Here is a 26,642-nt window from a genome sequence, read left to right on the forward strand (position 1 = left end):
GAACGCAAATGGCGCACGACTAAACTTGAGGTGCACCATCAAGCATGGAGTGATGGTTTAATAACTTATAAACGCATGCTTACCTTAGCTAAAGCTAAATATTACTCAAATCTCATCCACCATAATAAAAACGATTTTAAATTTTTGTTTAGTACGGTAGCATCGCTAACCCAACAAGGGACCCCTTCCAGTAGCTCCACCCACTCAGCTGATGACTTTATGCAATTCTTTAGTAAGAAAATTGAAGTCATTAGAAAGGAGATTAAAGACAATGTGTCCCAGCTACAACGGGGTTCTATTAACACTGATACGATTGTATATACGGCAGATACTGCCCTCAAAAATAGTTTCTCTCGTTTTGAGGAAATAACATTAGAGGAATTGTTACAACATGTAAATGGAATAAAACAAACAACATGTTTACTTGACCCTCTTCCTGGGAAACTGATCAAGGAGCTCTTTGTATTATTAGGTCCATCAGTGCTAAATATTGTAAACTTATCACTTTCCTCGGGCACTGTTCCCCTAGCATTCAAAAAAGCGGTTATTCATCCTCTTCTTAAAAGACCTAACCTCGATCCTGACCTCATGGTAAACTACCGACCGGTGTCTCACCTTCCCTTTATTTCAAAAATCCTCAAAAAAATTGTTGCGGAGCAGTTAAATGAACACTTAGCGTCTAACAATCTATGTGAAACCTTTCAATCCGGTTTCAGGGCAAATCACTCCAGGGAGACAGCCCTCGCAAAAATGACTAATGATCTATTGCTAACGATGGATTCTGATGCGTCATCTATGTTGCTGCTCCTCGATCTTAGCGCTGCTTTCGATACTGTCGATCATAATATTTTATTAGAACGTATCAAAACACGAATTGGTATGTCAGACTTAGCCCTGTCTTGGTTTAACTCTTATCTTACTGATAGGATGCAGTGTGTCTGCCATAACAATGTGACCTCGGACTACGTTAAGGTAACGTGTGGAGTTCCCCAGGGTTCGGTCCTTGGCCCTGCACTCTTCAGCATCTACATGCTGCTGCTAGGTGACATCATACGCAAATACGGTGTTAGCTTTCACTGTTATGCTGATGACACCCAACTCTACATGCCCCTAAAGCTGACCAACACGCCGGATTGTAGTCAGCTAATACCGCGGCTGGAATATCAGCAACGAACTCTGAGAATTCATTGATAAAGTCCGAATAGGGCCCGGGGGGGCGGCAGATAACAGCCAGGTGTAGAGGCAGCGGTGTGACAGACCTCATAGTAAGCACCTCAAACGATTTATATTTATTATTTATGTTGGGACTAAGGTTAAAGTTTTCGTTGTATATTAGTGCGACCCCCCCACCCCTTTTATTATGCCCAGTGCATTTAGTATAATTACGACCATATCTAGGAATTGATACGAAGGGAATTTTCCGATTGTTTGTTTGTTGCTTTGATAAACTGCACGCATCATAGTTAGCCACCTCAGTAAAACACATGTCCAACTCTGAAACACTCAAAGCAGAAAAAACTTGTTCTAATCTAACTGACTCCTTACCCAGACCAGTAGTCTCGCATCTTCCATTTAAATCCGGCTTCAGGATGGAGGGAAGTGGTGTTCTGTGGGGATTAGCCTTCTGCTTTGTTTTTAGCCCCGCTCGGCATCCGCGTTTCCGATCACACCGCTGGCGTCTGCTCCGTAGGCGGCCCCTGCTGCTACTAGACTCCCCTGCTTCACAGGCCGCTGTATGTAGCCGTTGTAGTATTCCCGTGCTAGTTAGCAGGTCTAGCAAGCACACGTCTATCAGTCCAAAACGGCCCGATATGTCCACATCCAGATGTGTCTGGCGGTCGTACGTGATCACGGAGTGACCGCGATGTGAGCCAGCCATAAAGTTTGTAGAATTGTCCGGTATTTCTGCCAAATGTTCCATCTTTAGCAGCAGCTCCTCGAGGTCGCAGCCCTTCCGGGCGCCGCCATCTTGGATTCAATAATCAATAATTGATTCATTGACTGATATATGGAGATATCTGCTGGAATAAGGCAAGATAGTTTTTAAATACTATATCCCCGCCATGGTTTAAATTCAATTTTGATAAAATATACCAACAGGTTATAAAAGTTGTTTTTGTAGAATCAAACCCTTTTAATTTAGTCTGAAAAAATGTTGAGTTTGTGATGTAGTAAAGCCGCATAATTTGTAGCCTGATGTGGCGAGGGGTAACTGCAAACGCTTTTGGAAACATTCATGTGCACATTTGGCCCACTTAAAATTCAAATTAAAGCTAGTTCTGGGACATCAAATGTTTTTCAACAATTCGTAGGACAAATGTGTGTTCTCATTGATGACAGAAGCACTTAAAAAAAGGAGGGGGGAGTCCAGCACAGTCCCATGATGCAACTCTCCCAGTGGTAACATCTGCTCTATTCTTTCATCTCCCTTCATTGTTCAGTAGGAGCTGTGACATTAAGGAGGAGAATCGTGGCTCCTATACCCGCCTCCAAGTAACCCCCTTTTTCTTATTCCAGTAGTTGGCAGGGTGGCAGGCCCATACAAAGGAGCGTGCACCGGGAGCGCAGAGGGGAGCACCGTTAGAGGAAAAACAGTTTGGGAATTAAGGTCATTAATTTTCCACTTTCAAGGGCTGCCACACAGAAGGAGATAAAGTCAGCATAAATATTCCGCCGAAGTTTCTCCTGTTTTTCTTCTCTCCCCGTTTCCATCGGCAGCCCATTTATCTCCATGCTGTCAATTAGAGGCAAAAGCAAAGAACTAATTAGGAGCTGTGCAATTTTAATTAGCTGTTTTGATAATTAAACTAATTGGTTCCCTTGTGTTTCTGCAATGTGTGCTGAGAACTTTTTTGATATCTGGGCAGCAGATTTCCCGTCCGCTGCTTAATTAGTCACTTTTGCATTAAAAAGGAGCTTTTCTTAATAGCCTTAATTTGCAAGTTGAAAAAAGAATCTACCATCAATAATATGTGTAATTGCTAACCGTTTGATTGTAATTTAGAGGCATGGCCGGACAGCTCTGCATGTCTAATTCCTAATGACTGGGATTAAAGTTGGATTAACTGTTTGGGAAAAGGGATTCACTCTTCCCCTCTTCCCTGCCCACCGAATGACACCTTGTCTCCATTTGATTGGACATGAAATTCAAATTGACAAGAATGCTTTGCTTATAGCGTGTGGATTACTTTCTATATGGCTACTGGCGAGCCTGTCAGGTGACATCAGAGAGATTCCACTTACTCTTTTTTTTGCCACCCACAACCTCACTACAAGGAGCGGAATGAAAAGTGGTTATAATTTAATATGGGCTGTGCTTAAACTTCTGCTCTCAGGCCCTTCTATGCTGAAACATAACACAGAGCAGCCACTAGGAGGAGCTGATCCTTGGCTCTCAATAGTAAACAAAGGCAGAATAGGTCTGACATCAAATGCACCTTTTATTTAGGAGGCTATTTCTATAGAAAATAATATCCTGGCTAGACTTTTTGCTTATTTAACCAAACCAGCCTCGCTTCTTTTTTAAAAGTTTTGCAACAATGCTTTAGGGAATCGGCACTAGAAGCATATCATTCAACATCTCTGAACTTTTACAATACACAGGCCCGTCAGTGGTCTGATTAAAAAGCATCATTCATCCCACTTAGCCAGAATACAATTAAGGGACACGGCTTTAAAAGCCCAGCCCCAAGCCTCTCCCCGTATACATAAAAGGGGCACTCTCCTCCGAGCTTTGCCTGTAAATATCATGTTTGATACGAGGTTTTAATCTGCTTAGCCATTCTGAACTATAGAATGGGCTCATCCTTTCTCTGAATCCCCCCGTCCAATGACCGTGTGCCGGAGGACGACCAGGAACACAACGCCGGCGCACTATCTGATTATGTGAGGTTAATTACAGAGCACTGTTTTGTAGTGGCTGCATTTGAGAGCCACCCATAAATAGACGGGCATAGCTAATGCATGCTCAGGAATGAATTTTAATTAACTGCGTATCAGAGAAGCACACTCAGGGGCCTGTTTCTGCTATGTGGTGAGCCCACTATTGGATGTAGAGTGCAGGAAAGGGTTTGTACCCAAGACAAGCAGAGACACGGCCTACATGAACCATGCGTCCCGGAGAATGTTATGTCTTTGCACCAAAGGTAACCTGGGCTATTTATTATAATGACAAGGGCCCTGATTGAGAGCCACGATGCAACCTGCCCATGTCTCCATATCATGAAATGTGCTAAAAACAGGATCTGTATCAAGATACATGGCGGGAGCAGCTTGCGCCATCACTCCAAATGTCACTTCACTCAAATGTCACTGAGATTCAAATATACATTAAACATCTCCTGCGACATAATTTATGGGCCCAAAAGGTACTGTCGCCCAACATTTGCTGCACTTGTCAGGTAATTGTGGTAAATTCACAACGCACCGCTGTAGTCTAACCCATCATTTCGCACATGTGCCATTTTCTTTCCCCTTTAAGAATGGCCTTAATAGAGTGGCTTTTTCAACATCCGCTTGTCTGATGGCTATTTGAAGTTGATCCCCGTTCCTTTCCATTTTTTCTGCGTGATTGGATTAATTGTGTGTCACTCACTTTGCTAGAGGTCAGCAAACATACAGTCCTGGTCATAAGTCATCAATCTATGTGACCGTGGAGATGAAAAGTCAAGCATGTCAGGCAGGAAGCCGGGCAGACAGGGATCAGACCATTGATTTCAGGGCCAACCCAATCTTACCACGACCTGAGAACTTAAATGGGCTGACCACTATAAGCTTTAAATCTCATATTTGTGCATGAGTAGGCAAACTTCAAATTATAAAAAAAAAAATGCATTTGTCGGTCTAAATGATGATTATTTTCAATGTGGCTTTGCCTAGATGTGAAAATATTTATGTTCAGCTGACTTACCAAGAACGTCAACACGTCTGTGTAGGGCAGGCCTGGGCAATATTTTGTCTCGGGGGCCAAATTTAGAGAAAAAAATGTGTCTGGGGGCCGGCATATCTATTTTTAGGAAAACTAATACAAAGCCTCACAATAAAGTCTGATTGAATACTAGAAATGTTATGACAGACCGCCTTAAAAGTGGAATGGAATTTTTTTTTCTAGCAACGATAAAACCCTGAATATTGAGAACATATGAACCTCACACCTCCTCTCAATTGACATTTTACAATCAAGCCAAATGCAACAAAAATGCAACAAACACAGCGAAATATGAAAGTGAAGAGTCAAAAAAAAAAAAAAAAACATTTACTATCTGATATATGTGATATATCACTAAGCTTTAGAACCTTCCACATCTGTCCCTGACACACACATTTCAGGCTGGCCGCTCTGGAAACACTCTGTGGAAACGCCCCCCACCCACACTGCTTGGTGCCTCGTCTGACCTGCTGTGACCTAGATTACCACAGTAACTAGTAGGGTTGTACGGTATACGGGTATTAGTATAGTACCCTGATACTAATGAATCATATTCGGTACCATACCGCCTCTGAAAAGTGCCGGTCCGCCACACCCTAATATTTTTTTGTTAAAATAAAGCCAATAATTCAATGTTTTCTGGTCCCCTTTATTTAGAAAAGTATCTAAAAGTACCGAAAAGTACCAACATAATATTGGTATCAGGACAACACTAGTCACCAAAATATCATGCAAAAGCGCAGATTCCAACCGTTAAAATATGTTGTACAGTTCAAGACTTACTGCACATTATAATGGCAGCTACGCTTTCCATCTTAAAGATCGGAAAAAAATATTTGGGAATGTACGGCAGGCCTGATTGAAAAGCTTAACGGGCCGCATGTGGCCCCCGGGCCTTAATTTGCCCAGGGCTGGTGTACTGTATACATTCTACCTTACCACTCAAAATGTACACAGCAACTGCGATGAGGTGGCGACTTGTCCAGGGTGTACCCTGCCTTCCGCCCGATTGTAGCTGAGATAGGCGCCAGCGCCCCCCGCGACCCCGAAAGGGAATAAGCGGTAGAAAATGGATGGATAGATGGAATTGTAAACCAGTACAAGAAATTAGATATTCTTAAAGGAGAACCATACTTTTTTTGGTACTTTGCCAATCGTTCACAATCCTTATGAGAGACAAAAACAAATTTTTGGGGGGATTTTAATGATGATAAAAAAACACTTGGAAGATGCAGCTAATGGGAGTCACTGTTGTAACCTTCAAAGCCCTCTAAAATAACTTCATAATCCTCCATCAATGTTAAGTATGTATACACACTGTACGTCTATATATAATGTAGTAACAGACACGTTCATAACACTACGTAATATATTCAATATTTACTGTAGTTTGGTCATTTCAATCATTGCTGGAACATTAATTTCCAATTCCATAGTAGCGCACTTCCGACTTCCGGCAACCACTTGTGTTTCTACTTCCAGATTCAAACGTGAGTGTGTGTTCTATTCATGGTAGACAAGCTAATAGATAATGAAAACGGAGGATGAAATGCTGCTTCTAGAAGCGAGCACGGAGAAGAGTTTAAACCACTGGAGCAGACGGAAGCCGGGAGAGTGAGGTCGGCATGACACGAAACTGCAAGTGTGGAATTTGGAGACCTGCTATTTTGACATAAATGGCAGGATTACCGCCAACAAACGTCGCCGGCCAGATGGTCGAGTGAGTCAAACTTTAATATCAATCATGATACACAAAGCACGCCATGCGTGTTAGTACGACTACAGCACATACGCTGTCCGGCTAGCTGTGTACAGACAAAATATGAAATGTGGGCTAATTCTTTACAGATACTGTAATATGATTGTTCATGTTTTTCAGTCAGTACACATTGGTGTCTTATCGCAGTGTTGTGCGTCACAAAGTCAAACGCGTTTCACGCGTACGTAGAAGCTAGCTACTTTGCCGTAGCTAGCTTTTACTGATAGTACTTTAGCAAGCCGATGTGTTACTACGAATCATAGCACATTCTTGTTTTATTTTGTAATATGTAATGTTAGAAAAGTTTTGATCAAGTGAAAATACTCAAACAGAGAATAATGGTATGAAAACACTCAAATGTTGATTAACAGGAGTGGACTTATGCTTTTTTTTTGCACAAGTCCACTCCAGTTAATCAACATTTAAGTGTTTTCATACCATTATTCTCTGTTTGAGTATTTTCACTTCCACATTGAAGTGGAAAGGTCATTTGTTTATGGTCGACACCTAGTGGTCAGAATAATGAATTAAGTTTAGGGCATGACTCATGATGCAGTAGGTTGAATGATGCAGACGCGTTTGTTACTGGATACTTTCTACTAAGCTTTTTGTTTGGAGACTCTGAATATGTATGCACATATAATCATATGATACTTTTTATATTGACAAATGACATGTTTTAGACTCAAGGACACTTATTACACATGCCAAGCTTGTGTGCTATTATGCACTTAGCTGCTGTGTTAATATCTGCGAGCTCCTTGTAGACTATAGCCGACCATGTTTGCCATGTTCTTATAAATGACTTGACGAAAATACATTACCATACCAACCTTGTGTGATTATTGGAGGACATTTAGATGCCAATTGGCTGTCAAACTTTGCACAAGTAAACACGCAGTAGGACTGCTTGTATCTGAGCTTATTTCTGAGGTTTTAGATGCATGCGGATCCACCCATCCATTTTCTACCGCTCATTCCCTTCTGGGTTGCGGGGGGTGCTGGAGCCTACACCCTGGACAAGTCGCCACCTCATCGCATGGCCAACACAGATAGACAGACAACATTCACACTCACATTCACACACTAGGGCCAATTTATTGTTGCCAATTCACCTATGCATGCGGATATCATCCATTTTTATTTTTATTTATAGCTGATATCGGGCAGATATTCGATATCAATATCAGATCTGGGGCAAAACCGTTCACTGTATATAATATGGGTAGCCACAACAGCGTGCTGTCACGTCGTGGTCACATGGTGATGGGTGTATTGTTCTCCCAAGGATTCAGCAAGTGATACAATAATTTATTGTCCACGCAATCAGACAGCATACAAACAAAAGCAACGTATGCCGAATGCCCTGGGAGAAAAGCTCAAGCTTAGCAAAACAAGCATAGGAATCATAAAGGTAACGGCATAACGGGTTGCATGGAAACACATAAAACAGCCAGGCCGAGTGTAGCAAAAGGCAGGAATAAATAGCTCTCTGATTAGTGCCCAGTAGCAGGTGAGCGTCCCGAACACTAATCAGAGGTAGGTGAAAAAAATCAGCAGCCATGACAACCAAGAAACACAAACCCAGGGTTGCTGAAACAGGAACTGAGGGAATCGAAAACTAAACAAACATGATCCGGGCAATGGATTATCACAGTATTCCCCCTTAAGGACAGATTTCAGATGTCCCCTGAAAAAAAAACTAAGAAAGAGTTAAAAAGTCTTGGTAGGGCGGAGGGATGATTTGGTGGTGAGTCGCCAGGCCAAGTGTCCCCGGATCTAATGGGGACAAGTCAGGTGGCGGCGGCCAGTGGAACACAGAACGTTGAGAAGGCGGGCGCGAGTGGCGCTAGAACCTCAGCAGCCTCTGAGTTCTACGCCCAAGTCTTGGGCGTCGCTGCTGTCTGCACCAAGGGCGTCCCTTAATTGACCACGGAGGGAGCCGTGTTTGTGCGCCTAATGACCGCTTGTGTAGCAGGCCAGCTGGAGGTCGCGCCGGAGATGAGGAAGATGGAGGCGGCGTCGTTGGAAGGCCCGCCAGAAACAAGGACAAGGGAGGCGGCGCTGTGGGAAGGCCCGCAAGAGACGAGGAAGATGAAGGCGGCGCTGTGGGAAGGACCGCCAGAGAAGAGGAAGATGGCAGCAGCCTTGGTGGTGCCGCAGTAGCCGGCTATGGTGCTGCAGCAGCAGCCAAACGGGGTGCTGGCACGGGCACCAGCCTTGGTGCAGGCACGGACACCAGCCTGGGTGCTGGCACAGGGACAAGCCTGGAACTCAAAGAGGAAAGGATGGCGGCGGCTGCATGGCCACCTGGGTTGATGGAGGCGTCTGCAGGCCAATTTGGGTTGATGGCGGACTCTTGCGGACCACCTGGGTTGATGGCGGCATCTGCAGGCCCACCTGGGTTGATGGCGGCATCTGCAGACCCAAATGGTTTGGTGGCGGCGTCTGCAGGCCCACCTGGGTTGATGGCGTGAGAGCCATAGAAGACCAGGCTAACCATGACCTTGGCGGAGGTGGCCTGGCTGGAGGTTGCTGCTAGGCATGCTGAAGGACAGGTGGTGGTGGTTGAGCCGGAGGTAGCAGCCTGGCAGGATGCAGCTTTGGTGGAGCTGGCATTTTAGGAGGTTGCGGCTTGGCAAGACGAAGACCAGGTGGTGGTAATTGGGCAGGAGGTTGCAGCCTGGTTGGGGGAAGCTGTGCCACCTCACTAGCACAGCCATCAGCCCTATCTCCCCCTCTCAGGAAGAAGATACCAGACGCTTGCCGTGTGATATCTGGAACAGTCTTTAAAGGTGGTTGGGGGGGCGGTTAGGAGGGGGGTAGACTCCCCCCTTCTCGATTGTCCAAAAAGTTTATTGCTCCTCCCAACAGGAGACTTTCGAGGAGACAAAGAAGGAAAAACTTGTAAAGTGGGCGGAGCCAAGGTCATACGGAGTGGAGCTTGGAACTTAAGAAGTGGAGCCAGACTCCTTGGTGGCAAGGACTGTCTTGGTGAGCGAGTCTGTAGAAAAAAGTTCTGACAGTGTTCAATGGTAGAATAAAAGTCCTTAGGAGGTGGCTGACGGAATGAATTAGAAAAATACAAACCTTGCTCTTTGACGTCGTTACCAACCGCCGGTAGGGTGACGTCATCGCCGAGGGTATCCAGTAGGCTAACGGCCCAGTCGGTGAATGTTTGGCGAAGTGATTGATTGGATTACCAAACATCTGAGAAGGGGAATACTGGGCTGTTTCTGGCCTGCATCGATCCAGAGGATGGGCTGGAGGGATCAGCGAATCCTGGCAGCGAGTTGAAGCCTTCTTGGACGGTTTCCGTCTTCGCTGACGCGTCCGGTAAGGTGGTGCGGTGATTTCCCCAGGCCTAATGGAGTCGATGGGAACCAGCGAACCTCCGGGGCTCTACATCATACACTCCTTCTCGTCTGGAGAGTAGCCGAGCGTCTCTGCTTCCATAGCTATTAGCACCATCTAGGTACATTCATCCAGCTAGTCAAAACCTGCTGCAGAAGAACAGTATTCTGTTCGCTGTTTTCTGTCACGCCGCCGTTGCATGGTGAGGCGTAGACTATTCTCCCAAGAATGCAGCAAGAACTCTGAAGGCAATGTGCAGGTGAGACAATAATTTATTGTCTACGAAATCAGACAGGATACAAACAAAAGCAACGCGTGCCGAATGCATGGGGAGCAAAGCTAAAGTTTAGCAAAAGAAAAACAAGCATAGGAATCAAAAAGGTAACGGCGTAACTTCTTGCATGGAAGCAAATAAAACAGCCAGGCCCAGTGTAGCGAAAGGCAGTAATAAATAGCTCTCTGATTAGTTCCATGGAGCAGGTGAGCGTCCCAAAAAAACAATCAGAGGCATGTGAAAATAATCAGCAACCATGACAACCAAGAAACACAACCCAGGGATGCTGAAACATGCTAGGTGGCTGATTGGCTGCACCTGCTTTCTGGTTATTGATTAACATCCTCACCTGTTTCTGCTACTAATCACTCCACTTTATATTCTGGAGTTCTCTTTGTCTTAATTGCTGGTCCATTGTTTGATACACGTGATTGTATTCGTTGGTTTTGTTGTTTGTTCTCACGCTACTTATGTTTCACTATGCTTATCTCAATGCTACGTTGGGCTAGTATTCAAGTTGTGATTGTTAGGTCTCTGTGGTGAAGTTCAAGTTAAGATTTACCTTACCTGCAAGCTGCCTGAGGTCCTGCAAAACACTTCACAACATGCCAGCATACAACAGTTTGGATGTTTTTAGAGTGCTTTATAGGCAGAATAGAGCGACTCCAATTGACTCTTTTTATAGGACTTTTGAAAACAATATTAATAATGATAATATTATTATATTAGATTTATATTGCACTTTTGTAGACACAACATGCTTCACAGAGAACTGATAACCCATCATTCATTCACTTCACATTAACACTCTTCATGTTGGTAAGCTACATTTTCAGCCACAGCTGCCATAGGGTAGGCTGTTTATTTACGAGTTACAATGAATAAAAGTAAGAAAAGCATGTGTGTCATTGTCTTATATAGGGATTGTGAATGATGAATCATTTTGGTTTTCTGTTGAAATAAATGGTAGGGCAAGATTGGAGGAGGCAGAGTAGATAATGCTGTGGGTACTTACTGAATGTTTCAGACCACACATCGCTTGTCCATTACTTTCTATGGACTAGACACTAGAAAAACTACAAAAATGCTGTCAAAAGATTAGGAAGCACACAAAGTAGACATGAGAAAATAGCTAACGACAGCACTGTTCTGCTGATAGAGATTGATAAGCCACAATGGATGTTCTGTGGGCATAAAATGGCTACGCTTCAGGCACACAATGGGTGGAAAAAACGTTCGTACACTGAGACAAGTTTCATACAACAAAGCATATCTCTATACAGTCCGTGGTTTGTATATCGAAACAATTGGATAATGTGTTTTTTTTTGTGAATTGACACTTCTTAAGGCACAACAAAATAAAAGACAGGCAGATTCCGGCTAATAGCAAAGACTTCTTCCTGGCTAGGGCAGGACAACACACCGTAGTCAATACACCACTGCCATCTAACGTTTTGGAATTGCAACTGCATGCATAGGCGCCGGTCTACGTTTCTGCCAGTGGGTGCTTAGACGGGCGGTAAATCTGATGCTACTTTTCTAAACACGGGCGGGAGCGGCGCCTATGACTGCATGCAAAGTTTAATATATGATACTCGCAAATGAGACTCAGGAGATAAGATTGTCTCGGTGCGCGAAAAGCATTTTGCTGCGTTTCGTGCTGACTTAGCTTAGCTCGCTAGTTAACTTAGTTGTTAGCTGCTAACAAAGACGCAGAAGTTACCAACACATCGCTGAGCAGCTAAATATCATCTTTGACCAGACTGTGGGGTCTTAAGGGCTCGTCGTCATGGGACCGAAGAGAACCCCAGCGGCGGAGGAAAACGAGGACATTAAAAAGTCACTTCAAGTTCTTTCACAAGACGTAAATGACATACGGATTAAACAGGATATAATTCTTAAACTTGTGGATGAAGTCACGGAGCTCCGTATGTGCATCCAGGAGAGGGATAAGAAGATTGGAGAGTTGGAGAGGAAAGTGGAAGATCTAGAGCAGTATTCTAGACTGAATGATGTGATTGTGACGGGGCTAAAAGTTAAACCCCGCTCATATGCACATGCTGCGGGGAGCGAGAGTGCATCTGGGGACCCGGAGGCTGGCTCGGTGGAGGAGCAGGTTGTGGACTTTCTGGCTTCCAGAGACATTCATCTGGACAAGAACTCAATCGAAGCGTGTCATCCTCTGCCTGCGAAGAGGGACGTCATGCCTGCTGTCATCCTGAGGTTTGTCAACAGGAAAAGAAAGACTGAACTAATGAAACAAGGGAGAAAGCTAAAAGGCACCAACGTATATTTGAATGATCACCTGATCAAAAGGAATGCAGATATTGCAAAAAAAGCCAGGCACTTAAAGGAAACAAAACAAAATACAGAATACTTGGGTCACAAACTGTAAAATATTCATAAAACTGAACGGATCACCTGAACAAGCAAAAGTGCTGGTTGTTAGAGACATACAGGAACTGAAGAAATATGAATAAATATGTAATGAGTGGGACAAGGAGAGTTAAAAAGTACTTTAACAAGTTCATTCAATGGCATACAATCAGTCCTCTGATATTACAGACAACAATTTAACAATACAACAAAGGATTCTAGATTCCAAGATTTTTGAACTAAAATTATCTGAGTATACTGATCACAATTCATTAGACTTGGAATATCATATCGATCCAGATAATATGTTTCCATCATCTGACTCCATTAACTGCAAATACTATTCAGAAAAGGAATATAATAACTCAATAATCTCAAAAGGCACATTTTCAGTCATCCATTTTAACAGTAGAAGCATGTATGCAAATTCCAGTGCAATTCAAGACTACTTACAACATTTTGTGAATCCATTTAGCATAATTGCTATATCCGAAACATGGTTTAATGAAGCAAAAGGCATTGATTTTGAGATAAAGGATTATGATTTAAACTATGTTAACAGAACAAATAAAATGGGTGGAGGAGTCGCTATGTACGTTCACAAGAAATATAAATACAAAATATTAGAAGACATGACTGTATCAGTAAATGATATAGTTGAATGCTTATCAATAGAAATCATTAATGAAAGGAAGAAAAATATCATAGTTAGCTGTATATACAGGTCACCAGGTTCAAATGTGGATCTATTTACTGAGTGGGCTGAAAAAACTTTCTCAGAAATAGTTAATAAAACAATATTTATTTGTGGAGATTATAATATTGATCTCATGAATCCAAATAACCACATAGCAACAGAAAACTATATTAACAGGATGCACAGTATGAGTTTATACCCAACCATTACAAGACCGACTAGAATAACATCGCACAGTGCAACCCTCATCGATAACATCTTCACAAATAATATGCAGTCTTCAAACATCAGTGGAGTAATGGTCTGTGACATAACCGATCATCTGCCTGTATTCACAGTGTATAATGATGAGACCAGTACAGACCTGAATTCACAGCAAAAATATACTTACAAACGAGTTAGAACAGAAGACTCTTTCAATCGATTAAATCAGGACCTAACAATGCAAAACTGGGATTGCGTGTACAACAAAAAGGTTGTGGATAGTGCCTTTGAATCATTTATAGTTATATTTAATTCAAAATATAACCAAAAATGTCCAATAAAAAAATTTAGAAACAACAACAAAACGTTAAAGCACCAATGGTTAACCAAGGGTTTACAAAACGCTTGTAAAAAGAAAAACACATTATATAGACAATTCATTAAATTAAGTAATGTAAAACCTGGCTCAAAAAATGAATATACAAAGAAACTGATTGAAGACTCTGAACATAGATATAAAACATATAAAAATAAATTGACTGATATAATAAGGACTAGTAAGAAATTATATTATACCAATCTATTACATAGGAATAAGAACAACACTAAGGAGGTGTGGGGAATACTTAACACTATAATTAAAGGCAAATCAAAAAATAACTTGTATCCTAGCTATTTCACTGATAACAACCAAGATAATTATAATATGAATAATGTTGTGGAGAGTTTTAACAGTTTCTTTGTAAATGTCGGATCAGAATTGGCAGCCAAAATCCCTGATTATAGCAGCAATGAAATGGAGTCACTGATTGAAATGAATCCAATGAGTATGTTTCTGTTGGGAGTAACTGAAGAGGAAATAATAGATGTTGTTAATAATTGCAAAAATAAAACATCTACTGATTGTTTTGACATAGATATGACACTTGTGAAAAAAACATACATTCCATCACCAAACCACTAACTTATATATTTAACCTGTCCTTCCAAACAGGACAATTTCCTAATAAAATGAAAATGGCAAAGGTAATACCAATATATAAAAATGAGAACAAACACATCTTCACAAACTACCGACCTATCTCTTTGCTCCCGCAGTTTTCCAAAATCTTAGAGAAATTATATAACACTAGATTAGAGAAATTTATAGATAAACATAAGATAATTAATGAAAGTCAATATGGTTTTAGGACAGCAAGGTCAACATCTATGGCAATAATTGATGCAGTAGAAGAGATAACCAATAGCTTAGATAGTAAGAAATATGCAGCTGGAATTTACATGGATCTGAGTAAAGCATTTGACACCATTAATCATCAAATATTACTGAAAAAATTATACAGATATGGAATAAGGGGAGTAGCTTTGACTTGGATAAGGAGCTATTTAACACAAAGACAGCAGTTTGTGAAGATGGGTGAGTTTACATCTGGGCATTTGGACATTGCTTGTGGGGTTCCACAGGGATCCGTTTTTGGTCCCAAGTTATTTAACTTATATATTAATGACATATTTACAGTATCAAATGTATTAAAATTAGTCATATTCGCAGACGACACTAATATTTTCTATTCTAACGATAATTATACACATTTTGTATCCACCCTAAATAATGAACTTGCAAAATTAAAAACAGGGTTACATATAAACAAATTATCCCTTAATTTAAAGAAAACAAAAGTTCTGTTATTCGGCTATTCCAATCCAGGACCAGCAATGAATATAGATGGCGTGATTCTAGAAACGGTGTCAGAAATTAAATTCTTAGGAGTCACTTTTGATAATAAATTGAGCTGGAAACCACACATAAGACATATACAAAGCAAAATCTCCAAAACCATCTCTATTACCAATAAATCCAAATTCTTCTTAAATTACACAGCTCTGCATTTATTATATTGTTCATTGGTCTTACCATATCTAAATTACTGCATAGAAATCTGGGGCAACAACTACAAAACTTCACTACATCCCCTGGTTATACTCCAAAAATGTGCAATAAGAATTCTACACAAGGTGGGATATTGTGACCACACAAATATTTTATTTTTACAATCTAAATTATTAAAACTGCCTGATCTAGTTGATTTTAATACAGCTCAATTACTATTTAAAGCAAACAAAAAGGTTCTACCTGCCAATATGCAAATACATTTCAAACACAGAGAAGGAGTTCATAATCTAAGGGGGTGTAGTACCGTTACTATTCCAACAGTAAGAACTACCAGGAAAAGTTTGTGTGTGTCTGTGCGTGTAGTGAAACTTTGGAACGGATTGGATGTGGGGCTCAAGCAATGTTCAAATGTCCATTAGTTCAAAAACAAGATACAAAAAAATGGTATGGGAAATGTATATGAATGTGAACATGGATGCCTAAGTGTTAAACTCCATCACTGGCTAATAATGATTATTGTTGTTATTATTATTATTATAGTTGTTATTATCATCATCATCATCATCTTCATTATTTTATATGTATTATTGTCATCATTTATTGTCATTGCTATTGCTATTGTTCATATTGTTATTATTATTGTTATCATTATCGATATTATTGTTTAGTCATTGTTGATATTATCATTATTATTATTACTTCTATGACATCACCCAACTAGTTAAACTATATGAATTAGTATCAATGAGGAATACATTGAATTGTGTGTGTGTGTGCGTTTGTCAAAGTGACATATGGGGACATTTTTATGAAATTTCACCTTACATATGAGGACCTGTTGAAATATGAGGACATTTTCCATGTCCCCATATTTCCCGCAATGCTATCGTGTTCTAGACCCTCCCAGCATGTTCCCAGACCAAAAATCTCTGAAGTCTTCATTTGTCAAATTTTCAGAAAAAGTGTGTGAAAGTGTGTTTAATTTTTTTGGTCACCTTCGATTTTGCCCCTAGTGGCCATCTTTGCTATTATGACACACACACACACACACTTGTCCTCATATGTCATATGTCCTCATATGTCATGTGGGTCAGAAACTCACACACTCCAACATTTTGAAAAACATCTAACCATTACAGCAATAAACATACTCTTGAATTCTGAATCAAATAACAACACATTTTCAACTGATCTGATGATCTCATCCTTTTTAGTGTTAGTTTTATCTATTAATTTGGTTTATCTGGAGAGGATTTGGGCTAGACAATTAGTAATAAAGGGATTATGGTGATGATTTAATTTGTTTGATTCAGTATTTTACTGTATTGGACTTTTTGCTATTCTGTTGACTAAAATACAATGCCGCACAATAATTGCTTTAAATGTGCCTGAAATGTAGGTTTTTGCATAAAAAAAACCAACCTTCAACCTTGATTGAGACAAAGGCAATAATTCAAATGCAATTCAAACTACACACAGTATTTAATATTTTCAAATGGTTACAATAGCACATTATTTGGGTATTTTTATATTTGGGGCAAATTTAGGATTAATATGGTGATTGTTTTTGGAGGTATTCACTTTACATGGTGTTCAAGATGGTTACTTCCGCCCACTCTGAAGAGTCTCGGCGTCTGATTGGTCCAATTTTCAGTTAGGCGCCGCCTGATTGGCCGCTGGACGATGTCTGCTCCTAACAGATGGCTAAATCACTAGTTAACTATTTTCATCATGGAAGTTATACAGCTCATGTATCACACTTAATATTGAATATATATATAAAAAGGGTTTTCCAAAAGGACCATTTATAATCGAAATACACAACTTCACACACGATTTTGAGCACAACAGAGCGCTCAGTGAACATCACTTCCGGGACCTGCATCACCGGAGGGGGACATCTATCTTGGTCACAAACCATCTTTGACAGTCTTCGACAGCATGGTTGAATCAGGTGAGCATAAAATGGAGTTTAACGTAATTAAATAGACCAATGTTTTTTAACATAGGAAAATAGTTCATTATAATCAACAGTTAAATGTTGTTGTTATTAATTGCAATCAGATTTGATTTTATGAGGTTAAATTAAGCATTTCAGTTCTGGGCCAAGGCCAAGGCATTTAACTTTTTTTTTTTAAGTTGCATGGAAGATTATAAGTAGCAGTGATTGGCACACACTAGGTGTGGTGAAATTATTCTCTCCATTTGACCCTTCACCCTTGATCACTATGCAAGTAAACCTTTTCTTAATTTTAAACAAGACAGACTAGAGTTCTTCAAATTGTTTATACTTTTTCTCAAATACAAATATTTCAAGCTGATAAGCACTGTGGAGTTGGCATGTTACTGATATTGTTACATTACTACTTTGTTTGAGAAGCTTCATGTCTGCATTGAGCCTAAATTTAACAGTTTTTGAAGGGTTTAGTTCTTTGTTTTATTTCTGTGTCACTGACTTTTTTCATTTTTATGTGTGGATTTGTTAGGCGCATCAACACATGATATAGACATCGTGCCCAAAAGAAGAGCGAGACGTAATCCTGAGGCTGAAGCCACCGAGTTTATTTGATCTGGATGTGACAAGTCTTGTTTTAAGGCCCAGTGGATCAATGATTGGAAAGGTATGTCTTGTTATGTAACATATCAATGGTAACTGTATCAACATCTCATTTGGATCATTTCCTTACTGTCTAATAGAGGTTGTATTATATGGCTTTAATTAGAAGTGTTTGGAATAACAGCGTTCCACGTCCCAAGAGCTAGCTTCTGTAGCCGAGGATCGGACCGCCAAGTGCCCTGCCTTCGGCTGCCGCCCAGCTCACAATGCACCTGACCTCTATGGCCCCGCGGAGTCTTGTTCACGAGTGGGGGAAGAGTGGATCGTGAGATCGACAGGCGGATCGGTGCGGCGTCTTCGGTAATGCGGACGTTGTATCGATCCGTTGTGGTGAAGAAGGAGCTGAGCCGGAAGGCAAAGCTCTCAATTTACCGGTCGATCTACGTTCCCATCCTCACCTATGGTCATGAGCTTTGGGTCATGACCGAAAGGATAAGATCACGGGTACAAGCGGCCGAAATGAGTTTCCTCCACCGGGTAAGGGTGCTCTCCCTTAGAGATAGGGTGAGAAGCTCTGCCATCCGGGAGGAACTCAAAGTAAAGCCGCTGCTCCTCCACATGGAGAGGAGCCAGATGAGGTGGTTCGGCCATCTGGTCAGGATGCCACCCGAACGCCTCCCTAGGGAGGTGTTTAGGGCACGTCCAACCGGTAGGAGGCCACGGGGAAGACCCAGGACACCTTGGGAAGATTATGTCTCCCGGCTGGCCTGGGAACGCCTCGGGATCCCCCGGGAAGAGCTAGACGAAGTGGCTGGGGAGAGGGAAGTCTGGGCTTCCCTGCTTAGGCTGCTGCCACCGCGACCCCACCTCGGAAAAGCGGAAGATGATGGATGGATGGATGGATGGTATAACAGTGGTATATGAAAACGATGTTACTATTGCTGTTACTTTTACCGGTAACGAGTAATCTAATAACTTTTATGTACGCTACAACGCTGTTACGATGCGTTTTATGTAATCTGGCATGCTACTTTTGATGTGATTGTATGTCAACAAGACAGCGTTAGAAGCACAAAAGGGTTAGTGCAGGTAATATCTTTTTACTAATGAAAGCAACCCCCGGAAGTAATTACGAACACGATATCAAATAGAAAGAGGCCTCATCCACACGCAAACAAAAACATTCAACAGAACTATCTTAACTGCCACTGCTAAGCTAAAAAATACAGCTGAACTATTTTGCTATGTCTGGGCGCTGACGTCCCACGTCACTTGGCAAAAGGCACAGCTTTTTAAAGGCACACACACACTCTGCTCTCATGAAATGTCTCTCAACTGCATATGCTAGATATTTAAAACTTTTCTTTTTCAAGTAACACATTAATTACAAACCCCGTTTCCATATGAGTTGGGAAATTGTGTTAGATGTAAATCCAAACGGAATAATTTTTTTTACAAATAATAATTAACTTAGAATTTCATGGCTGCAATACGTGCCAAAGTAGTTGGGAGAGGGCATGTTCACCACTGTGTTACATCACCTTTTCTTTCAACAACACTCAATAATCGTTTGAACTGAGGAAACTAATTGTTGAAGCTTGGAAGGTGGAATTCTTTCCCATTCTTGTTTTATGTAGAGCTTCAGTCGTTCAACAGTCCGGGGTCTCCTCTGTCGTATTTTACGCTTCATAATGCACCACACATTTTTGATAGGACTGCAGGCCGGCCAGGAAAGTACCTGCACTCTTTTTTATGAAGCTGAACACGTGCTGAATGTGGCTTGGCATTGTCTTGCTGAAATAAGCAGGGGCGCACATGAAAAAGTTGGCGCTTAAATGGCAGCAAATGTTGTTCCAAACAGATGGGTAACTTACAGATGTGTAAGTTACCCATGCCTTGGGCACTAATGCACCCCCATACCATCACAGATGCTGGCTTTTCAACTTTGCGTCGATAACAGTCTGGATGGTTCGCTTCCCCTTTGGTCCGGATGAAACGGTGTCGAATATTTCCCCAAAAAATTTGAAATGTGGGCTCGTTAGACCACAGAACACCTTTCCACTTTGCATCAGTCCATCTTAGATGATCTCGGGCCCAGAGAAGCCGGCGGCGTTTCTGGATGTTGTTGATAAATGGCTTTCACTTTGCATAATATAGCTTTAACTTGCACTTACAGATATAGCAACAAACTGTATTTAGTGACAGTAGTTTTCTGAAGTGTTCCTGAACTCATGTGGTGATATCCTTTAGAGATTGATGTCGGTTTTTGATACAGTGCCGTCTGAGGGATCGAAGGTCACGGTTATTCAATGTTAGTTTCCAGACATGCCGGTTACGTGGAGTGATTTCTCCAGATTCTCTGAACCTTTTGATGATATCATGGAGCGTAGATGTTGAAATCAGTAAATTTCTTGCAATTGCACTTTGAGAAAGGTTGTTCTTAAACTGTTTGACTATTTGCTCACGCAGTTGTGGACAAAGGGGTGTACCTCGCCCCATCCTTTCTTGTGAAAGACTGAGCATTTTTTGGGAAGCTGTTTTTATACCCAATCATGGCACCCACCTGTTCCAAATTAGCCTTCACACCTGTGGGATGTCCCAAATAAGTGTTTGATGAGCATTTCTTAACTTTATCAGTATTTATTGCCACCTTTCCCAACTTGTTTGTTGCGTGTTGCTAGCATCAAATTCTAAAGTTAATGATTATTTGCACCAAAAAAATGTTTATCAGAGTGAACATGAAATATGTTGTCTTTGTAGCATATTCAACTGAATATGGCTTGAAAATGATTTGCAAATCATTGTATTCCGTTTATATTTACATCTAACACCATTTCCCAACTCATATGGAAACGGGGTTTGTACTTAATTTAATAATTATTTACATTTATGAAAGAGTAATTCTGTTTGTAATTGAATTTTTAGTCAAGTAACGACTATTATTATTCCTTTTTAAAACAGATATTCCAAACATTGTTAATTGATAAACTGTTTTATCAGGATATGGTGTATTTGCTCTTGCATCAATTTAAAAAGGTTCTTTTGTGGTCGAGTACCGAGGGAAGTTCATCTCAAGACATGAGCGGGACAAGAGACAGAAACCCTCTATAAATATCTTTACTATTTATCTGGCATTATATGCTCATAATGTTAACAACAAAAAGTGCTGATAATGTTATAATTAATAAGTTCTAACATTATTTTTATGTGTTTTGTTGCAGACACCAACTGTTGATGTTCTATCTCAACATTCTCCAGATTCATGTGAGCGATAAACCGACTTCATCCCTCCAACAGGTTATTACTTGACTATTTTACTATCCATCCATCCATCCATTTTCTACTACCTGTCCCTTTTTTGGGTTGGCGGGGTGTGCTTGAGCCTATCTGAGCTGCATTCGGGCGGAAGGCGGAGTACACCCTGGACAAGTCGCCACCTCATTACACGGCCAACACAAATAGACAACATTTACACTCACATTCACACACTAGGGCCAATTTAGTGTTGCCAATCAACCTATCCCCAGGTGCATGTCTTTGGAGGTATGATGAAGCCGGAGTACCCGGAGGGAACCCACGCAGTCACGGGGAGAACATGCAAACTCCACACAGAAAGATCACGTCGATCTTTCTGTGTGGATTTCTGCCCAGGATTTAACGATTTGTGACGCACATGCACTAACCCCTGTTCCACCGTGCTGCCCTTTATCTGCTAAAAACTTGACACAACCTATACTTCAAAAGACATTTAATCCTTTTAACCTCTCACAGATCAGTTTATATGACAACATTTTTTAAGCGTACATCCATGTTAGTCTGTGGAATTTACAACTCATGTTTAGCAAAACAGGAGATGTTACAGGTCAGCAACATGAATTCTATATGTGATCACTTGTCATGTACTCATATTGTTTGAACTAAAAAAGACTTCAGTGTGTTTCATATAAGGTCCTCATATTTTTCTGAACCACATTAGTGTGTGTTACAATGTTTAATTCAAAGCTTTAAAATGAGTGTTTCAATCCAGGTCCTCATATTTTCTGAACCACATTTTAGTGAATGTTACATTCTTAAATAATAGTCTAAGAGCTAAAACGCTATAATAATCTTTACTGTTTATGTAGAATTATATGCTCAGAATATTATCAACCAAAAGTGGTTGTTAATGTTATAATTAATTAGTTCTGACATTATATTTTTGTGTTTTGTTGCAGACACCAACTGTTGGGGTTCTATCTCAACATTCTCCAGATTCAGATGTGAGCGATAAACCGACTTCATCCCTCCAACAGGTTATTACAAGTCTATTTTTACTATATCTGCTCTAAATGTGACCCAACCTATATTTTGAAAGACATTTATTAATTTTAATCTCTCACAGATCAGTTTATATGACAACATTTTCGTAAGGGTACATCCATGTTAGTCAGTAAGGAGTTTGGAACTCATGTTTAGCAAAACAGGAGATGTTACAAGTCAACAACATACATTCTACATGTGACCACTCGTCATGTCCTTATATTGTTTGAACCAAGAAAGACTTGGGTGTGTTTCATATAAGGTCCTCATATTTTCTAAACCAGATTAGTGTGTGTTACAATGTTAATGTCCAAGCTTTAAAATGAGTGTCTCAATTCAGGTCCTCATATTTTCTGAACCCGATTTTAGTGTGTTTTATATTCTTAATTAATTGTCTAAGAGCTGAAACTCTGTAATAATCTTTACTATTTATCTGGCATTGTATGCTGAGAGTTTCATCAACAAAAAGTGCTGATAATGTTATAATTAATTAGTTCTGACATTATATTTTTGTGTTTTGTTGCAGAAACCAACTGTTGAGGTTCCATCTCAACATTCTCCGGATTCAGATGTGAGCCATTAACTGACTTCATCCCTCCAACAGGTTATTACATGTCTATTTTTACTATATCTGCTCTAAATTTGACCCAACCTATATTTTGAGAGACATTTATTTATTTTAATCTCTCACAGATCAGTTTATATGACAACTTTTTCGCAAGGGTACATCCATGTTAGTCAGTAGAAAGTTTAGAACTCATGTTTAGCAAAATAGGAGATGTTACAAGTCAACAACATAAATTCTACATGTGAGCACTCGTCATGTCCTTATATTGTTTGAAGCAAGAAAGACTTAGGTGTGTTTCATATAAGGTCCTCATATTTTCTGGACCAGAAAATGTGTGTTACAATGTTAATGTCAAAGCTTTAAAATGAGTGTCTCAATTCAGGTCCTCATATTTTCTGAACCAGATTTTTGTGTGTGTTACATTCTTAATGAATTGTCTAAGAGCTGAAACTCTGTAATAATCTTTACCCTTTATCTGGCATTGTATGCTCAGATTTTTATCAACAAAAAGTGGTGAGAATGTTATAATTAATTAGTTATGACATTATATTTTTGTGTTTTGTTGCAGAAACCAACTGTTTGAGGTTCTATCTCAACATTCTCTAGATTCAGATGACAGCCATAAACCGACTTCATCCCTCCAACAGGTTATTACATGTCTATTTTTACTATATCTGCTCTAAATTTGACCCAACCTATATTTTGAAAGACATTTATTAATTTTAATCTCTCACAGATCAGTTTACATGACAACATTTTCGTAAGGGTACATCCATGTTAGTCAGTAGGGAGTTTGGAACTCATGTTTAGCAAAACAGGAGATGTTACAAGTCAACAACATAAATTCTACATGTGAGCACTCGTCATGTCCTCATATTGTTTGAACCAAAAAAGACCTAGGTGTGTTTCATATAAGGTCCTCATATTTTCTGAATCAGATTAGTGTGTGTTAAAATGTTAATGTCAAAGCTTTAAAATGAGTGTTTCAATTCAGAAAATGCAGTGCCTCTTGTTTACAGCCGGTTTCTGCAGCGCTGTTTTCATTGATCAAAGTATTTTTTCGGTGGTCGTGTTTTTGGTACATAACTTGTAAATAGTGCGCAAATAATAGGCTATATATATATATATAAATACATTCAAACCCCGTTTCCATATGAGTTGGGAAATTGTGTTAGATGTACATATAAACAGGATACAATGATTTGCAAAGAATTTGCAACCCCAATTCTGTTGAATATGCTACAAAGACAACATATTTGATGTTAAAACTGCTAAACATTTTTTTTGCAAAGAATTTAGGGATTTTACCATCTACGGTCCGTAAAATTATCAAAAGGTTCAGAGAATCTGGAGAAATCACTGCACGTAAGCGATGTACTGCATTAAAAACCGACATCAGTGTGTAAAAGATATCACCACATGGGCTAAGAAATACTTCAGAAAACCACTGTCAGTTACTACAGTTGGTCGCTACATCTGTAAATGCAAGTTAAAACTCTACTATGCAAAGCAAATGCCATTTATCAACAACACAGAGGAACGCCGCGGGCTTCGCTGGGCCCGAGCTCATCTAAGATGGACTGATGCAAGGTGGAAAAGTGTTCTGTGGTCTGACGAGTCCACATTTCAAATTATATATGGAAATTGTGGACGTGGTGTTCTCCGGAACAAAGAGGAAAATAACCATCCGGCGCAAAGTTCAAAAGCCAGCATGTGTGATGGTATGGGGGTGTATTAGTGCCCAAAGCATGGGTAACTTACACATCTGAGAAGGCACCATTAATGCTGAATGGTCCATACAGGTTTTGGAGCAACATATGTTGTCATCCAAGCAACATTATCATGGACGCCCCTGCTTATTTCAGCAAAACAATGCCAAGCCACGTGTTACAACAGCGTGTCTTCGTAGTAAAAGAGTGCGGGTACTTTCCTGGCCCGCCTGCAGTCCAGACATGTCTCCCATCGAAAATGTGTAGCGCATTATGAAGCGTAAAACACGACAACTTAAGCTGTACATCAAGCAAGAATGGTAAAGAATTCTACTTTCAAAGCTTCAACAATTAGTTTCCTCAGTTCCCAAACGTTTATTGAGTGTTGTTAAAAGAAAATGTGATGTAACACAGTGGTGAACATGCCCTTTCCCAACTACTTTGGCACGTGTTGCAGCCATGAAATTCAAAGTTAATTATTATTTGCAAAAAAAAAAAGTTTGAGTTTGAACATCAAATATGTTGTCTTTGTAATGCTTTCAATTGAATATGGGTTGAAAAGGATTTGCAAATCATTGTATTCAGTTTATATTTACATCTAACACAATTTCCCAACTTTTATGGAAACGGGGTTTGTATATATATTAGGGCTGGGCAATGATTAAAATTTTTAATCGAAGTTAATCGCACTATTTCTCTTATTAATCGCGATTAAATGCATTGTATACGCGAAGCCCAATAATGAATTCAAAAGTAGTGTGTAGTGCACCTTTATTGGAATATTCTCCCACATGAACAAAAGCGCCAAAACATTTGTTGAGCAAACACAATTTAAATCAGTCCTTGTTAAACAGTAGCAGTTAAATAGCAAATTTTATGAAAATCAACTCAAAAAATGTAAATACAAACATTTAAGCTTATTGCCACTGCCAGGGTATTTAAGTTATCCTGTTTGTTATGGAAAATAAATATAATCTACATACAAATCTCTGAGCCACAATCATAACATCTGAACAGCCAATTTCTGAGGTAACAGCAGAAACATTTTTTTTTTTATCAGGGATCTTATGTTTAAAAAACTTATATTATAGGTAGTGGGCTGTTTTAGGGAATTTTTGATCAAATTATCCGTAGTAGCAATATTAATAATGTTGTGTTTATTCTGCGTAGTGGACTTAAAATAATTATGACCATATCTGTTTGCTTGGTGCTTTGATAAACTGAACACATATACATGGTACTATATTGTGATGTTATGAGCCAGGGGGAAAAAGAACTACCCTACCCAGCATGCAACAGGAGTGACGAGCATGCGCGGTAGCCCGGTATAGGTTGTGTCGCCATGACGGCATCTTGTATGCACGCTCTGAAAGCAAACGTTAAGAACTCAGCCAACACTCCTGGTCTGCATTATTCATAAATAGACAGACAACACATATACTCCGCTGCTTCACAAAGCACAATATGTTAAATGTTTACTTTTACAGTTTTCTAATTCTTCCTTTCAGATTGACAGCAGGACAAATCGCTGGAAGTGGGTATGTCTCAAGCTTCTTCCACTTGGTCCACTCCAAAGCGGGGTAAATAAATAATCCACATCATTTACTAGAATATTATATTACGTTTTGCACCTTTTCACTGTGTTATAGTCATTTTTCCTTCAGTAAGAAATTGTATTTTGTCTCCTTTATGACAGCTGCAGAGGGGAAGAAGTGGAAGCAGTTGAATGACACATGTTGCATTTTGTAACTGGCAACAAAGTACCAGGTAAAAAAGATTGTGAAGCCTGCCTCCATAAAGAACTAGTAGCTCTACAGGACAGAGATTGGCTTGCCATCAAGTACTACATCCATAACAGAATTATATTAAAAAAAGGGAAAAAAAATGTTTTCCCACATCTTCTTTGGTAGCTTGAGTATGTTACCAGCAATTAAAAAAGCAAAATAAACAGCAAGCGTTTTGTATTTATTCCAGATAATTCTTAGCGACAAAATCCACAAAAACAATTCAGTTACACTTAGTTG

The 26,642-nt window shown here is 40.1% G+C and overlaps 1 long non-coding RNA gene across 2 annotated transcripts; it reads left to right on the plus strand.

The window, feature by feature from the left end:
• Window positions 1–17,063: 17,063 nt before the first annotated feature.
• Window positions 17,064–26,296, plus strand: LOC133540622 (uncharacterized). 2 transcript variants are annotated; one of them, XR_009803688.1, is made up of 7 exons: window positions 17,064–17,439; window positions 17,972–18,106; window positions 21,264–21,339; window positions 22,257–22,334; window positions 22,868–22,945; window positions 23,478–23,556; window positions 26,127–26,290. It is a non-coding gene; the product is annotated as an uncharacterized LOC133540622 (long non-coding RNA). The 2 variants fall into 2 exon arrangements; XR_009803684.1 differs by lacking the exon at window positions 17,064–17,439 and having other exon boundaries at window positions 17,748–18,106; window positions 26,127–26,296.
• The last annotated feature ends 346 nt before the right edge of the window (window positions 26,297–26,642 follow it).

This window comes from Nerophis ophidion, linkage group LG02, assembly GCF_033978795.1.
Source record: "Nerophis ophidion isolate RoL-2023_Sa linkage group LG02, RoL_Noph_v1.0, whole genome shotgun sequence".
Taxonomy (NCBI): Eukaryota; Metazoa; Chordata; class Actinopteri; order Syngnathiformes; family Syngnathidae; genus Nerophis; species Nerophis ophidion.